General features: G+C 34.5%; 4 non-coding genes across 4 annotated transcripts; 2 read left to right on the top strand and 2 right to left on the bottom strand.

Annotated features, from left to right (window-relative positions):
• Positions 1-810: 810 nt before the first annotated feature.
• Positions 811-883, bottom strand: TRNAM-CAU (transfer RNA methionine (anticodon CAU)). The gene has a single exon. It is a non-coding gene; the product is annotated as a tRNA-Met (tRNA).
• A 3,685-nt stretch (positions 884-4,568) lies between these two features.
• On the top strand, positions 4,569-4,641 carry TRNAM-CAU (transfer RNA methionine (anticodon CAU)). Its single transcript has one exon. It is a non-coding gene; the product is annotated as a tRNA-Met (tRNA).
• Positions 4,642-9,759: 5,118 nt separating this feature from the next.
• Positions 9,760-9,832, top strand: TRNAM-CAU (transfer RNA methionine (anticodon CAU)). Its single transcript has one exon. It is a non-coding gene; the product is annotated as a tRNA-Met (tRNA).
• A 5,376-nt stretch (positions 9,833-15,208) lies between these two features.
• Positions 15,209-15,281, bottom strand: TRNAM-CAU (transfer RNA methionine (anticodon CAU)). The gene has a single exon. It is a non-coding gene; the product is annotated as a tRNA-Met (tRNA).
• Positions 15,282-17,500: the final 2,219 nt, after the last annotated feature.

Here is a 17,500-nt window from a genome sequence, read left to right as displayed (position 1 = left end):
TACATATATATATTCTATATTTCTATATTATCTAGAGGCTAAGACACCTGGGTTTCACCTAGGAAACTCGGGGTCTAAGTCCAGCACGGAAACATTTTTTTTTTCTTTTTTTATTTTTTTTTTTATTTTTTACATATATACAGATGTTCATTAAAGATCGGTATTTCTGTTGTAGTGTGACAGGTACCGTTTGATTTTGAAGCCTAGTACAAAAGTGCCCAGTGTTATTGAGAGTATCATTTAACCCTAGTCGTAGGTTTTACTTCAAGGCGAGGTACCATGGCTTTTCCCACTCTATTTCTGTCACTCATTGTAAAACTAGAGCCATTTTTGTGTTTGTATTTTTTGTGTTTTATTGTATTGAGAGACTTGTATGCGTCTTATGACAGGCTCTATTAATGTTATAGTTGATTAAAATTGTAGTTAAGGGTCTATATGAGCTCATTATTCTCTTGATAATCAATACAATAGAAGTATTGCTGTTTTATGGGAGGGTAAAAAGCAACTTATTTTTTTCATATTCGCATAGTGTCGTGAACGAATACGAAAAATATAACCATCTATAATGAAGATAACACGACGAGGTAGGGAAGAGGAAGGAAACCTATGCTTATGACTGTGAGTATCACAATAAAAGGCATCCCTTCTGGCACATAGTACAATAAAATAAAAGTTAATCAAAAGCCCTCATTGTTTTATGCGTCGTGACGGCCGTCGCCAGGTCAAAGCTCATGCGTCAATTATGTCATGACACCCGTCCGTAATGAGTTAACCAATGTTTATTATGTATTCCAACTACTCTGAAAATTCTGCCCCGAGTGAGGCTCGAACTCACGACCTTCAGATTATGAGACTGACGCGCTGCCTACTGCGCCATCGAGGCCTTGTTGCAGTAGAGTTCATACTTCAATAAATCGAAATATTAGCCATCTTTTCCACCGGCTCAAAAATGTCTAAAGACAAGTAAACGGTGTCATTGGATTCTTGTTACTACATTCTACCCTGGGCAGCGTTACCAATTGCTTATATCCACCCCATTCCTGGGAATCAAAGGTGATTATAAAATTCATTGATTTGTTCTGCATCACATTACTTTAGCAATCGAACTTTACAAGGAAAGACAAAGATATTTTTAACTCGATGAACCTAAAACACGAATCATTATGAAATATCATGACAAGTGGACAAAGGTGAATAAGATATATATTTGATGAAGGATGAGTAGGTAAGCGTACGAGGTCATATGCCCACGTGACGAACTCTTGAATTCATTTGGATCGATATATTCAATTTCCATATTACACATTGGCTTCGAACTTGAATGTAACTTCATCCCTCTCCCTTTCTCCCTCTCTCCCTAGAACCGAGCAGGATATCTAACAAGTCCAGGTCTTGTTCGAATCGATTGCCAACACAGGAATCTGAAGAATTTGAAATTTCAATCCATGCGAAACAGGTTTATATATATATATATATATATATATATATATATATATATATATATGTATATGTATATATACATATATATATATATATATATATATGTGTGTGTGTGTGTGTGTGTGTGTGTGTGTGTGTGTGTGTGTGTGTGTGTGTGTTTGTTGTGTGTGTGTGTGTATGTATGTGTGTATGCGTGCGCGCGCACATACATAGATATATACACATACATATATGTATATATATATATATATATACATATATATATATATATATATATATATATATATATATATATATATATATGATATACAAATATATACGTATATATACATATATGCATATATATACATCTATCTATCTATCTATCTATCTATCTATCTATATATATACATACATACATATACAAATATATACATACATATATATATATATATATATATATATATATATATATATATATATATATATATATATATTATATACATATATATATACATATATATATACACACACATATACATTTGCATATATATACAGAAATATACATGTGCATATGAAAAAAGAAGAAAAAAAAAGAAATATATGTATGTATAGACTCCAAGACAAAGAGGCAGTTGTTTTGGATGGTGACTAGATGTTATCATCGCCGTATACTCTGAATTAGTAAAGTGCCTAGTGAAATTAGTATTAGTAAAAGTAAAATTAGTAAAAGAATTAGTAAAAGTGAGTTACATTTATACAAAAAGTAGTATTTCATGTTCACATAAAGTAAGTAGCACTTAATATCAACAAGGGGTAGCTATCTTAAAGTGACGTCAAAATGATTCTATGATTACATATTTACGAGAGATTATACATATGACGGATTCTTGATTTGGGACCTATTTTGCCTCCTCTCGTGCATAAAAATATTCAATGCGAAATGAATTTGCTTTCGTGTAAATATTTCATATTAGTTGAACTTTTCTTATGAAAATTTTACTCTATAGTATATTCATAAAAGGGCCCGATTATACGAAATACGGAAGTCCGCCAATATACATATGGATATATATGTATATATATATGTATATATATATGTATATATATATATAGATAGATAGATAGATAGATAGATAGATAGATAGATAGATAGATAGATAGATAGATAGATAGATAGATAGATAGATAGAAAGGTAAATTGATAGATGTGTGTGGCGTACTTTTTCCTATGATTTTCTCTCCTACTATGCATTGTGTGTGTGTGTGTGTGAGTGTGTGTGTGTGTGTATGTATGTTTATATGTGTGAATATATATGAGCACACACGCACACACACATTGAGCTTTGGCGTACTCATTTATTTCCGTTTTAGTTTCCTTGTTTCAAGTATCTGTATTTTTTATATTTAAATATCACATATAGATAGTTAAACATATATCAAAGACAGTAGTACGTGAAAAAAGAAAAAGAAAAATAATATAAAAGACAAATCCACAATGCACCAGATTCAAATCATACAGAAAGAGAGAGAGAGAGAGAGATAGAGATAATAATAATAGTATCATTATTCTCATTATGAAAATAATGGTAATGATATCATAGTATCATTGTATAATAGTATTAATAATGATGATATTAATAACAGCAATGATAATAATGATAATGATAATAATGATGATGGATAATAAGGATAAAGATAACAGTAATAATAATAAGAACAATAATAATAATAATAATAAAGATCATAATCATATTGATAATGATAATAACAATAACATAATAATAATAAGAGCACCCATGTGATCAACAGATTGAGTTCCGCTGTCGCCTGGCGGTTACTCCTCTGGCTGGCTGGGTCTCATGGTGGTCGGATGCCAAGCTCGGTGTCAGTATTGAGTCAGCAATTGAGTCCCGATTCAGCATTACCTGCCCCAAGATGAGCTCGCCATATTCTGGGTGTGGCATCAGCTCCGCATATCTGGCTTATCCTTAATGATGTTAAGGATAATGGTGATAAAGATCACCTATTTCAGATAATGAAAATAATGATGATAACAATAATGATAATAATAACAATAATAACAAAAGTATGTATATGTATATGCATATATGTGTATATATGTATGTATATGTATATATATATATATATATATATATATATATATATATATATATATATATATATGTGTGTGTGTGTGTGTGTGTGTGTGTGTGTGTACATATATATATATATATATATGTATATATATATATATATATATATATATATATATATATATATATATATATATATATATATATAACTGTTTCTCTCATTTTAAAATTGCAAATTCTTCAGATTCCTGTATTGCCAATCGAACGAACAAGAGAAAGGGAGTTCGAAGCAACTATGTAATATGGAATTTATATTCAGTTCCAAATAGATTCAAGACAAGCATTCGTCACAAAATGAAGTCATTAAATACTGAATAATAGGGCCATTTTTCTGATTTCTTTTCAGTTTTTTTTCAATTTTACCCCTGATCAGGAAAAAACTAATTTGTTCTTTCTCATAAGTACTTCAAGAATTTACTTTCATATATGTATACACATTCATGCATGTATCTAGGGGATGTCTTTATATACACAAGTAAGTATACGAACAGCAAGTATACTAGCACCAGTATAGAACAGACAATTGCCGTATTTTCCGCTTGCACGGCACCGATCTACTAGTTTGATATATAATGTGATAATTATCTTAAGAATATATTAAGAATAGTACTCATTTTAGAATTCATACGTACTATGTACAAATTCGACTAATGTAAGATTTGTAGAAACTAATTGTATCAAGAAGCCTTTGCCACCATTCAAATGAGTGAGTTTGCTTATTTTCGAAAATATTTATCATACTCGTTTTTGAAATGTATAAAAAAAACATGTATTTAATATATTTAGCTATTGTTCAAGTTTGTTTACTAAAATTATGCGTAATGGTACAGATAAAAAATCCAAGAATTAAATAACCATATATGAACATACCCAACTCCCGGAAATGGGGCGGAGCTAAGCGTTTAGTAATGTTGCCAAATGGACACTTTTGAGACGATGGAAAAAACGGATAATACTGTAATTTATTGATATATGATATTCATATTTTACATAGCCTCGATGGCGCAGTAGGCAGCGCGTCAGTCTCATAATCTGAAGGTCGTGAGTTCGAGCCTCACTCGGGGCAGAATTTTCATAGCAGCTGGAATACATAATGTACATTAGTTAACCCAACGATTAAGTTGAAATTGTACCCTCATTAACACCAGGCTTCAATATCAAATGGCAACTGTTATACTACATCAAAAATGCCGATCTTAAGGGACAGTTATATATATGTAAAAAATATTTCCGTGCTGGAATTCGACCCCAAGTTTCCTGGGTGAAAGCCAGGTGTCCTAGATCATATAGGCATTTAGAGGAGTAGGGTTAACTATATGTATGTATGTATCTATCTATCTATCAATATCTATATGTATGTATATATATATATATATATATATATCGATATCTATATCTATGTCTATATATATGTATATATGTGCACACACACACACACACACACACACACACACACACACACACACACACACACACACACACATACATACATTACCTAGCGCCAAGCAGTGATTCCATCTCAAGGGCATGAAGCCATTTCTGACCTATGTGTTAACAGGTCATCACGGAGTTGATAATTGGTGTTCTCACTTAAATCAAAGGTAACACGCAAAGCTTCTTCTAAACAGTGTAAAAAGTACAAATTTGCAAGTAAAAGGTTAGTTTACCAGAAGCCAAGCCCAGCTTCCTTCACAACATTCATCAAAACCCAATACCTCCTGCGATAAACACTGACAAAACATTCCTAAATACATGTTCCAGAGGAAACCAGGACATCCGTAGCGGGTGAGTTGTCCCACCGGAAGTGGACAAGGAGTGATGGGATTCTTGAGATCTCCCTACTCAAAGAAGGGCTTTCAAAGGCTCTGTCACCACATTCATTGGTTAGTTGTCTTGGTATATTGTCTTTGTATTTCAACGAATTGTTCTTTATCCTATTTTGAGAAATGGACTCTGTTTACATTTTTACGACCGCGCAAGAGTGGCAGTATACCTCTTTTTTTTATTATTCTTGCTTCAACTATTACACTGCATAGCCAGAAGATTGGAAACGGTATAAATCAAAGCTTACAGTCTCTAACGGTCATAAGATCTCTCATATTTCAAACATCTGCGACTTCCTGCCTTGTCGCTGGAATGTCTAAACTTGTAAAAAAATAGAAATATTGTTCTTATTAGTCTGTACATCAGAATATATCAGTGTCTCGAATATTCTTTACCTCTGATAAACCAGTCGTCTTACTAATTGATTACCCTCGTGAAATATTTGAGTTAAAGTACATTTTTTTTATTATGAAACAAAAACTATTCTTATCAATTACGTGGTAATAAACGTCTTGAACGTGTACAGAAATCACGAAAAAGTAGGCTTTCCGAAATTAACCCGAGGAAGAGCTTGGCGCATTGATTGAATAATTGGAGACATCAGATCTGGTAGTATCACGGATTAAATCAACATTGCTTCTCCATTCCTGATGCGTGCACGGATCAGGAAGCTCAGGTTTGGCTTTTTACCATTTCTGATTTTCCTCTAGCAATGCACTACAATATTTAGATTGTACGGGGTTTATTTTCACTGTACGGCACAATATAATGTATATACGTTATAAAATATCAATGAGTGCGTGTGTTAAGTGTGTGTGTGTTCATGAGTGTTCGTATGAATCTTATGGTTCAGCTTTGAATCCATTTTGAAGCTTCAAAGCGAGGTTAGCTAGCTAGCCGCTCAAGCGCTAACCACCTCACTTAGCTCCGATCTCCGCACCACCTCAGTAAGTGTCCGTATTTTGTTTTGTGATGCATCTTATGTTGCAAGATATCAAGTTTTGTTTAATTTTAGTTGTACAATTTGGGTCATTACTTTTATTATTGATTGTTCTTTGCAGCCTCCTATTATAATTGCAAACCCTTGTCAACACCTACAAGTGATTGCTGACCCCGACATTACGATCTGTCGTGGCTGAGCTGGTGGCTGCTGTTTTTTTTATTCTTTCTGCAATTGAGAGTACTGAATATAGTAAGAGGGCTGTCCACCTATACTCTTCCGATATTACTGAAAACTCGCGCAAGATTGCGCTGTCCACAGAAGCGCTCTTTCGCCACTCTCATTGGAACTATGCCCCGATTATTGTATCGCATTTTATTTTACTTTTGTATGTTGTATATATTTGTGAATATATGTTTATAGTGCAAATATATTGGTGTTTATTATAAGACCTTGGATAAGCCATCAAATATAAAGGATATTTTGAAAGAACTAGAGGGAGTAACGGAAGAAATAACCCTAACCCTCAACATAGATCATAAAACATTTATGGAAATACCAAAATAAAACAGGAAAACAGAAATGTACACTTTCGCAAAGATTAATTGATGAAAATAGTGCTGTTTTGCTTGGGCCCTGCAACATAACCTGCAACACATGCCTGATAGTTTCCTCCGCGGTCGTGAAAATGTAAACATGTGACGTCATCTGCAATCCACCTATTGCATCACTGATGATGGAGATTGTGCCTCCGAAATGATTGTTATTCTCATCCGTGCTGGATTTCCTCTCCCTGATTCAAATCTACCTATTCATCAATCAATCTATCAATCTATGCATATTTATATTGGCGGTTTAACATATTCTGGGCCATTGGCCGTTTTTCACCGGAAAATTTCAACAAAGATAAAATATTACTTGTCACGAAAGCAAATACATTAATTATTAATTTGCATGAAAAAAAGCCGCACATTGGTCCCAGATCAAAAATCATCATAAAAATAATTTCTTTGATGTGATATTTAAAATATTCACCTAAAAATAGATACTTTTTGTTAATATGATATCAGTGATTTAGGTTGATGATATTTAGCCACTATCCTGAACATCCGCATCGACACATCTTTACGGTTACCTCAGATTCCCACGTCATGGGTTTTACTAAAAGGTATCCGGAATTCTTTGTGTGCGTGCGTGCGTGTGCGTAATAGTTGTATATCCGTTTTTGATGTTAATGTAGTAATAATATAATAGTAACAGTAGTGCCTACAAGGACTGGCCCTTGTAATAAAAATGGTATAACTGTGATAATAATACAGAAAAATAAACAAGCAGACGCATTGTGTTACATTTGCTATCGGACACTGATAAACAGCCACATACTCAATCATAATGATATAATTATAAACAGACATGAACACAATCACTCAAACCACGTACATATAGATACAATTATGAAAATGAAAAAGAAAGAAAGAAAAAAAAAACAAGTACACCCGCCAATTTTCTTCAAATATGAGGATGGCCAAGTGGTCTAAGACATTATTCTTTAACCTCTTTTGATAGTGTCCATCCCTAGTGGCGATTTGATAGATGTTCACCGTACGTTGTCACCTATTTATTTCTTCTAAAGTCTAACGATTCTAATATTTTGAACTTTCCATTCTGAAGTTACGTATTCAAAGAAATGCTATTTCGTTCATTTTGAAGTTGAAAGTGGTTCAGATTACCATATTGCAAACCTGAGCTTGTTAGATGTCCTGCTCGGTTTGAGAAGTCAAGGGAGAAAGGGTGAGGGATGAAATTACAGTCAAATTCGAAGCCACTATGTAAAATGTAGGTTTCTATACAAGAGCTCGTCAAAAGTGGACATGATTTCGTCCACCCACCTGTTTGTTCACTTTTGCCCACTTTTTATGTTTTCTGATTTCTTAATTTAACCATATATTTGTCTTTATTATATATAACAGCGGATCCTAAACTTCCTTACATGACGCCCCCTATTTGCTTCCAACATACCCCCATTTTTTTGTATCTATAAACTTTTACATATATATACATACATATATATATATATAAATATATATATATATATATATATATATATATATATATATATATTGTGTGTGTGCTTAAATTTTAGCACTGGTTAGGAAAACAAAGATTGTTGCATGCATTACAACAAATGAAACAAATAATGCAAGTACGAGGATGTTCACCAAGGAAAAAGGCATTTCTTTCAAAGGAAGCAAAAAAATTGGCAAAACTTGCAGTTCCTAGAACTAAATATTTTAAAAACATGCCATATGATTCCGTGATACGCATTATTTCATAAACTAAATCTAAGAATATAGAGACATGAAACATCCATAACATATCGAGTTCTCATAGTAATGAAATGTAACTACACTCACTACAATAAAAAAAATCAAACCAAGATATCGGCAGTAGACATTTACTATAAAAACAAACAAACAAGCAAACGAAGATATTTATAAGTGAAATATAAAATATTAAGGCATGACCCGTAAATAAAAATACGAATATGAAATACTTGAAATGCAGAGAAACTTCCTCCAGTAAATAACTGAAACCATGATATGCAGTATACCACAAACTACCTATGAATACCGAATGATAATACTTAAATTGTAGAACTATACTTCGTACTTATGTAAGGTCAGATATTTGTTCTTGGAATGATTCCATTATTCTTACTAAACAATTATTTTTGAGCAGATGACTTCCCTAACCCCTTGCATCCTCCTCACGCCCCCTAGTTTGGTGAAGCGTAGATTGTGTTCAATGTTAAACTTCTGTAGGAAGTGATAATCTCAAATTAGCTGTAATTCCTCTGAAAATATTAGGTTTGTCGAAGTGTATCTTCCTTTTCTATAAAAGATTTGACAAGGTGTTTGTGTTGTAAAAGAAAAAGAAAAAGAAAGAAAAAGAAAAAAAACAAAACAAAAACCGTTCTGTGCGGTATGTGAAGCGTAATCTACCATAAAGCAGAATATTGGGATACGTAAAACAACATTGCACGATATAAAGATATTTCATTTTCATGTTGCGTTACTGACTTTTTGTAAATAGGCTCTATTAGTATTCAGGAATTAGAGAAAAAATAGGCTTTGCCTTGGATATTACGACAAATACATCTTGCTGCTGCCTGTTGCCATCAATTCCTACATAATCCGGCAATTTTTCTGCATTCTCGTAAAAGACCCCGTGTACTTTTCCAGTATTATATCGGTTTTGATCAAATTTGCAGATAAAATTTCTCGGGACTGCGTCGGCATTTACTTTTAAATATGTTTATACGTTCATACACGTGTCTTGGGTCTACATATATATACACAAATAATTAACAAATAATAATACTAGCACACACTACTCATTCTCAACTCCTACATATGCATGGCCTCGATGGCGCAGTAGGCAGCGCGTCAGTCTCATAATCTGAAGGTCGTGAGTTCGAGCCTCACTCGGGGCATTGTTTTCACAGTACATGCCATATGATGGCCAAGGGCATGTAGTATCTGCTGTGGAAAAAAAAGAAAAAAGAATGGCAACTGCCATTAGAAAGGCTTATTTTAGAGGCATACTTGTCTTAATGTAGAAACTATTTCCATGTCGAAAATTGAATCTAGGCCTCCTGGATGAATGCCAGGCATCCTAGCCACTAGTCCGTATGATTTTAAATATTAAGAATCCTATGATACATAATTATATATCATCACCATCGGCCTGTATCATTCCACTGCAGAATGTAGGCCTCTTTCAATCTTATTCAGTCATTAGGGTCTTGTGTCCTGTTTTCAGTTTTTGGCCTGAAAATTTTGCTATTTCATGCCATATTGTCACTGGTCTTGCCCTTGGTCTCTTTATTCTATCTATTCCCCAGTCTGTTGCTTTCTTTGCCTACCTGTTGTCCTGTCTCCGATATAAATGACCTTCCCATTGCCATTTTTTCATACTCAAGTATATCCTCTACTTTTGTCTGTTCTCTAATCCATGTTGCTCTCTTTCTGTCTCTTAAGCTAATTCCTATCATGAGCCTTTTCATTCCTCTCTGAGCACTTACTAACTTCCTTTCAAGCAATTTGGTCGTAAACCATATTTCTGATCCATATGTTATGGATCAGACACTAATAGACATGACAAAAAATCTTATGATATATCACTAATCCTAATTCGTTGTTTTATCTAGTTGCCCTAGGTAAGTATACTCGTTTACTGCCTCTAGCACCTTGCCCTGTGTTTGTATTTATTCAACGGGCTCGGCTGTTGAACATGAAATTATTTTTTTCCAGTTCATTTTAAGGTCAGACTCACCTTATTCAAATTGCTTAATAAGTGTTAATTTGCTAACTCGCCGAAAAGAACAATGCCATATACAAATCTTTTAGTGTTCATCCCCTATTTTAATTGATTTCTCCTTCCACTAATGGTCATTGTTCCATCTCTGTGTTTACTAATAATATATAATAGATATCCTCTACTCCTTATTTATGATTTGTTTCTAGTACTGCCGCTATCTGTACCGAGTCGAATGCCTTTTCTTAATCAACGAATGCCATACTCAATGGTTTGTAGTTTTAGTGTATGAATATGTTCTATAGCTGACAAACCACCGTGGAAGCCTGCTTGTTCCATGGATTGTTTCGAGATAAATTTATAAGATAAGTTTAGAGATTATTGACAGAAGGCTTACAGGTCAGTAATTCTTGAGGTCTTCTGTGTCCCGTTGTTTTTACATTTAAATAATTGAGTTTACAAATTTGTTAAAAAGATTTACTGCCACAATCTCACATGCATCTTGAATAAGATTTTCACTAATGTTATTTTTTACCGGTGTTTTTCCTCTTTTCCTGCCTCTTAGTGCCTGTTTCATTTCCTCTTCTATAATTTTTGGGACGTTTACAGTCATTGTGTTTGCCTCCATTCGTGGTTGATCATTTGAGTAAGTCACTTTAGAAGTATCCCACTATTATGTTAATTTTCATTGTATGTCAGCTCTCCGACGGGTTTCTTTACTGCATACATTTGATTTTTTCCCTACTCCGAGCCTCCTCTTTGTTGCCTTAATGCTGGTGCCTGAAAGCAATATTTATTTGTTTACTGTATGTTAAACTTGCGCATATCTTTCTTCTTGTTGTTTATCATCTTTGTTAACTCTTTTAATTCTATTTTGTTTCTGATTGGTGTTATATTCATGTCCCTATGCTATGCTTTTTTGTTTCTATCGAAAGCTTACTGAACTTATGTTTTTCATCTTCATCGCTTATTTCAAGTGCTGCTTCTTTTCTTATTTCATTAAATTGATATATGTCAAGATCTTTCCAGAGGACTGAGTATCTGTTATGGAAGCTGAGGCTGAATTCTGTCGCCTTATTCCTTATTCGTCCGCATGAGCTTATTCCTTTATCTTCTAAGGTGTAATTTAATTTGACTTTTGACCATTCTATGGTCGCCGCCTACAATTATTTTATGACTAACGCTTACTTCTTGGAAAATGTCGCGCCTGTTTGAGATTATGAAATCAATCTTGTTTTAGCTATCGGATTACAGTTTTCATGTCCTTTTTCTCTCAGGGGCCATGATACTCAAAACAGCTAACGATATCGTAAGCCCGCACAGCAAGGCCGTGCATGTCTTTAGTCGAACTGCGAGCTCCGATGGCCATACTCAAACCCGGAAATGAGTCGTGATTGTTCCGACTTTTGCAAGCGAGATATGTATAGATTATGTTTTATTGACCGTCCCAGACACAGTATTAGGTGTCATATCAATTTATATTGTATCTGTGCATCACAAATACCTCCATTCTCCCCAGCCACTTGATAATAAGAAGATAACAAGCAATTATAGGACAGCGTAGAATGCGCTCGGCGTTTACCCTATGGAGTTTACGACAATACGTATTGAATACACGATGGAGCTTTGGGAAATAAAGGAGTCTTGTCATAGACGAAGGTAGTATATATACATATATATATATATATATACATACATATATATATATATATATATATATATATATATATATACATATATATACATATATATCTGTATCTCTCTATCTGTCTATTTATCTATCCATCTGTCCATCCGACTACCTATTTATCTATATATTTATGATCATCTATATCTGGCGGGTGTATCCGCCAGTGCCCGCACACACAGGCAGGCTGCGAACATGCGCGTGTACGCCCGCATACATGTATGTATCTATATATAGATTGCGCATATGTATTCTCAGCATAGACATATGTGTGTGTGTGTGTGTGTGTGTGTGTATGCGATTATACACACATTCCAACCGATGCCTACATATGTTTACAGATAAGATTGTGCATCTCGTGGTTTGTGCTTCCTACAGATGTGCACAACACCGGTTACTCTAGCGCTTACCTGATGTGTACACATGTAAACAATGTCAGCATGTGCACAAATATTATAATTTACTTAATCTTAATAGAAAGAAAAAGTGTGTGTGCACACATACACACATTATATATATATATATATATATATATATATATATATATATATAAATATATATATATTTATATATATGTATACATATGTACATATATATGTATATATATATATGTATATGTATATATACATACATATGTATGTATATATATATACACACACATCAATATTTGGGAGAGGCATCGTACACACAGTTAATTACTAGTTGGCACACTAGCATATTTTCCGTCGTTTATTTTCGTCAATTTTCAAATATTATCAATTTTTGGAGGCACGCAGTCACACTAGCACTTAACCGCTAGTGTGCTATCGGCTTAGTAATGCGATACTCGCCTCGCACTTGTAAACCATGGCTCCGAGCAAGAGACAGTGCGCGGCGATGCTAAACTTTTTTTAGCAGATGATGACAGTAACAAGAAAAAACAAGAAAATGTTCTCAATCAAATATTCCTCCGAAGGGCGTGTGTCCATGCAAGAGAATTGGCACAGTCCAATGTGTTTCAAAGCTGGAGGAGAAATGGCGCGCTCTGCGGCTGACGGATGTAAACAATCAAATCGAGCACTTACAACAATTCTAATTATGGAAATAAAATTTAGATTTGCATATTTTTATTTTTTTTATTTCATAATATTTATAAGAAAAATAAGATTCACTTATTGTTATTATAATTAATGATTTTAAAATACAAACATTTTAAAATATAGTTCTTGATTTGAGTCCGCTTGGCCAATAGGATGACGGAAATGTTTTCACGCGGAAACTCGGAATTATCGTCTGACTAGAAAAACGACAATTCGCTCAAAAACTGACAATTTTTCAGAAAGTTGACGGAAAAGTTCTAGTGTGACAGAGCCTTAAAGTGACTTATAACACTCAAACGATCAACCACAAACGGGGGCGTCCTAAAATTAGTGAAAATCATATTCAAGATGCAGGAGAGACTGTGGCAGAAAAACAACTAGCCAATCTTTTTAAAAAATGTCAAAGCAACGGTGAAACTCAATAATTTTAATACGATAATACAACATTTTCATCACAACTCGCAACTTTACACTAGATTCTAAATAAGCCAGGGAACAGGCAGGCTTCCACAGTGGTTTTTCAACTATAGAACTTACTCACACACTAGCCCAAGTAAAAAAAAAAAAAAAAAAAGAGAGAGAGAGAGAGAGAGAGAGCGAAAGGAATCTTATATGAATAACATTCGTTGATTAAGAAAAGGCATTCCACTCGATTCAGATAGCGTCAGTACCAGAAAGAATTTGTAAACAAGAAAAAGAGGAGATCTACTGTAGATTATTAAAGTATAGATGCAGAGATGGGACAGTGATCATATAATTCCATACAAATACCTAGAGGAAATATACAAGAAAGAGAAAGATATTAAATAGGGGATGAACACTGAAGTATTCCAAGATTTGCAGCTGACATTGTTCTTTTCGGGGAGTCAGCAAATGAGCTACAACAATTACAAAGTGATTTGAATAGGGAAAGTCTGAAGATTGGGCTTAAGATGAACAGGAAAAGACTAAAGTCATGTTCAACAGCCGAGTCCCAGCTGAATAAATATAAGTACATGTCAAGATGCTAGAGGCAGTAAACGAGCACATATATTATGCTTGGGCGAACAAGGGATCGAATACATCCTGTATAGCTGATATAAAACAATGAATTAGGCTAGGCATCACACATACTAATATATTACGAGGTTCTCTGCCATTATGTCTAATAGTTTCAGATCCATAGAATATGGATCAGAAACATGGTCTACGACCAAATAACTTGAGAGGAAATTAATAAGTTCTTAGAAAGGAATGAAAAGGTTCATGAGAGGAGTTCGCCTGAGAGGCAGAAAAAGAGCAACATGGGTTTGAGACAAAAGTAGAGAGCATATTTAAGAGCATGGAAAAAAAATGTGACAATGGGCAGGTGGATAAAGTAAACAGAATGAGGAATAGATGGTATGAAGAGGCCAAGGGCAACACCAATGACAAGATGGCGTGATGAAATAGCGAAATTCGCATGCCGAAACTGCAAAAAAAGATACAAGATCACAATTACTGGAAAAGATTGGAATAAGCCTATGTCTTGCAGTAGAATGACATAGGCTGATATACAGGTTATATATTATAGGATCGTTTATATATAATCTCATATGGACTAGGTGGCCCAGGTTCGATTTTCGACATGGAAATGGTTTCTGCATTGATGCATATATGCCTCAAATATCAGTTTTTCTAATGAAAATGGCAGATGCCATTTATTTTTGAAGAGTGGGATATATTTTCAGGAGTATTGGGAGTATACTTTCACCTGGATCATGATTTGGCCATTGGCCATCATACATGGTACCTGCTATGAAAAGAATGCCCCGAGTGAGGCTCGAACTCACGACCTTCAGATTATGAGACTGACGCGCTGCCTACTGCGCCATCGAGGCCATGTTAGGTTAAGTAAGTGTTTAATTGAAAATCAATATTGTTTGTCCTATGCTGTGTACTAGAATACTTACTGATTAACTATTTGTGTATGTAAATGCGCCTCCGAGATACGTGTATAAACATATAAACGGATATGATAACAAACGGTGACGTACTCCCGAGAAAGAACACATGTACTTGAGGGAACATTAAAAGGGCGAGAATTTGGAAAATTAAGTATCTCACCTTCAAGTCTACAGGAAAATACACAGTGCTTTAGGAAAATGCAGGAAAATTGTCGGATTGTGCATGAAGGAACAATCGGCAGTGAAATCCAAGACACAGTTTATTTTTACTCTAATTCCTTAATACTAATCTAGCCTTTATGCATATACAAAAATACGAAAACACAACGCACAAATGAAATATATCTATATCATCCAATATTTCTTATACTAAGTATCCCAACATGTGCGCTTCACTAAAAACCCTGTAAAATCTTTTAAAGAAAATTAAAATCTAAATTTCAGCAAACCTCATGTTTTCAGGTCAATTACAACTTTTTGACAATATCACTTCCAGCAGAAATTTCAGACAGAAATTTCTAAAACACTGAATACTGAAACTCCTTGAAAAGTGGACAAAGGTCAATAAATATGTTTGGTGAAAGGTGGACAAGTGGATGGGCGAAATCATATCCACCTGTGACGATCTCTTGTCTCAGATTTATGTATGTATGGGAGATACTCAAATCTCCAATACTCAGAGAAGAGAAAAAATGAAATATCGTAACCGAAAGAAAACCTCATAACCGTAGTTCGATGGGATGCCGTCAGATGGCAGGACCAATTCGAATTGACCTATCAACAGTCAGACTTTTAGACGTAACTAGCAACTGGAGGCCACGGTCATTAGGGGGAGGACTAAGACGTGTGCGGTCTGGCTGCGCGGGCTTACGACATCGTAAGCTGTTTTGAGTATGCGGCCCCAGATATTCAAAACGATATCGTAAGCCCGCGCAGCCAGGCCGCGCATGTCTTAAGTCGAACTGCGAGCTCCGAGGGTCATACTCAAAACTTTTAACCGTCCCCGCGTGACGTCACAACACCTCGTAACTTAAGGGTGGTCCCGAGCACTCGTACCGGTGTGAACCCGGAAATAAGTCGTGGTAGTTCCGATTTCTGCAAACGAGATTTGTATAGATTATGTTTTACCGACTGTCCCAGACACAGTAAAAGGTGCCATATCAATTTATATTGTATCTGTGTATCACAAATGCCTCCATTCTCCCCAGCCACTTGATATAAAGAAGGAAACGAGCAATTATAGAATGCTCTCGTCGTTTACCCTATTGAGTTTACGACAATACGTATTGAAAACACGATAGAGCTTTGGGAAATGAAGATGTCTTGCCATAGATGAAGGTAATGTATATATATGTATATATATATATATATATATATATATATATATATGTATGTATGTATGTATGTGCATGTATGTATGTATTATATACATACAAACATAAATATAAATTTATATATACATGCATATATATATATATATATATATATATATATATATATATATATATATATATATATATATATTCATATATATATACTCATAAATATATATCTGTATCTCTCTGTCTATTTATCTATCCATCCAAATATCTATCTATCTATGTATTTATAATCATCTATATCTCACTCTCGCTCTTTTTCCCATTCCCTCTCTCTCTCTCTCTCGCTCGCTCCTCCCCCTAATGCCCTTGGCCTCGTATCGGTAGTTACGTCTAAAAGGCTGACTGTTGATAGGTCAATTCGAATTGGTCCTGCCATCTGATGGCATCCCATCGAACTACGGTTATGAGGTTTTCTTTCGGTTACGTCGTTTTTTTTTTTTTTTTTTTTTCTGAGTATGGGAAATTTGCGACCTCGTAGATACATGCTGGTGCCTTACGAGAGCGTAACCCGCTGCGACGTCTTAAACTGCGAGAGTTTTGAGTATCCGGCCCCAATATTGTTTATTCTACGCTATTGCTAGTTTGCAAATAGCCTAAATATTTGAGTATGTAAAAGCAACCCCGAGATACGTGTATGAATGTATATGCGTATATGAATGTAAAGGTTGGTGCATTGTAACAGGAATTAATTACCTGACTTTGGCTAGTTATCTCTCTTCAAATGCCTGTTGTTGAGAGCTGCTTCTCTGAAAATAATTTCACTTCTCATAA

The sequence above is a fragment of the Penaeus japonicus genome, unplaced genomic scaffold, assembly GCF_977035675.1.
Source record: "Penaeus japonicus unplaced genomic scaffold, GWHDUDI00000001_assembly GWHDUDI00000001, whole genome shotgun sequence".
Classification (NCBI taxonomy): Eukaryota; Metazoa; Arthropoda; class Malacostraca; order Decapoda; family Penaeidae; genus Penaeus; species Penaeus japonicus.
This window is presented reverse-complemented; position numbering and strand designations above follow the sequence as displayed.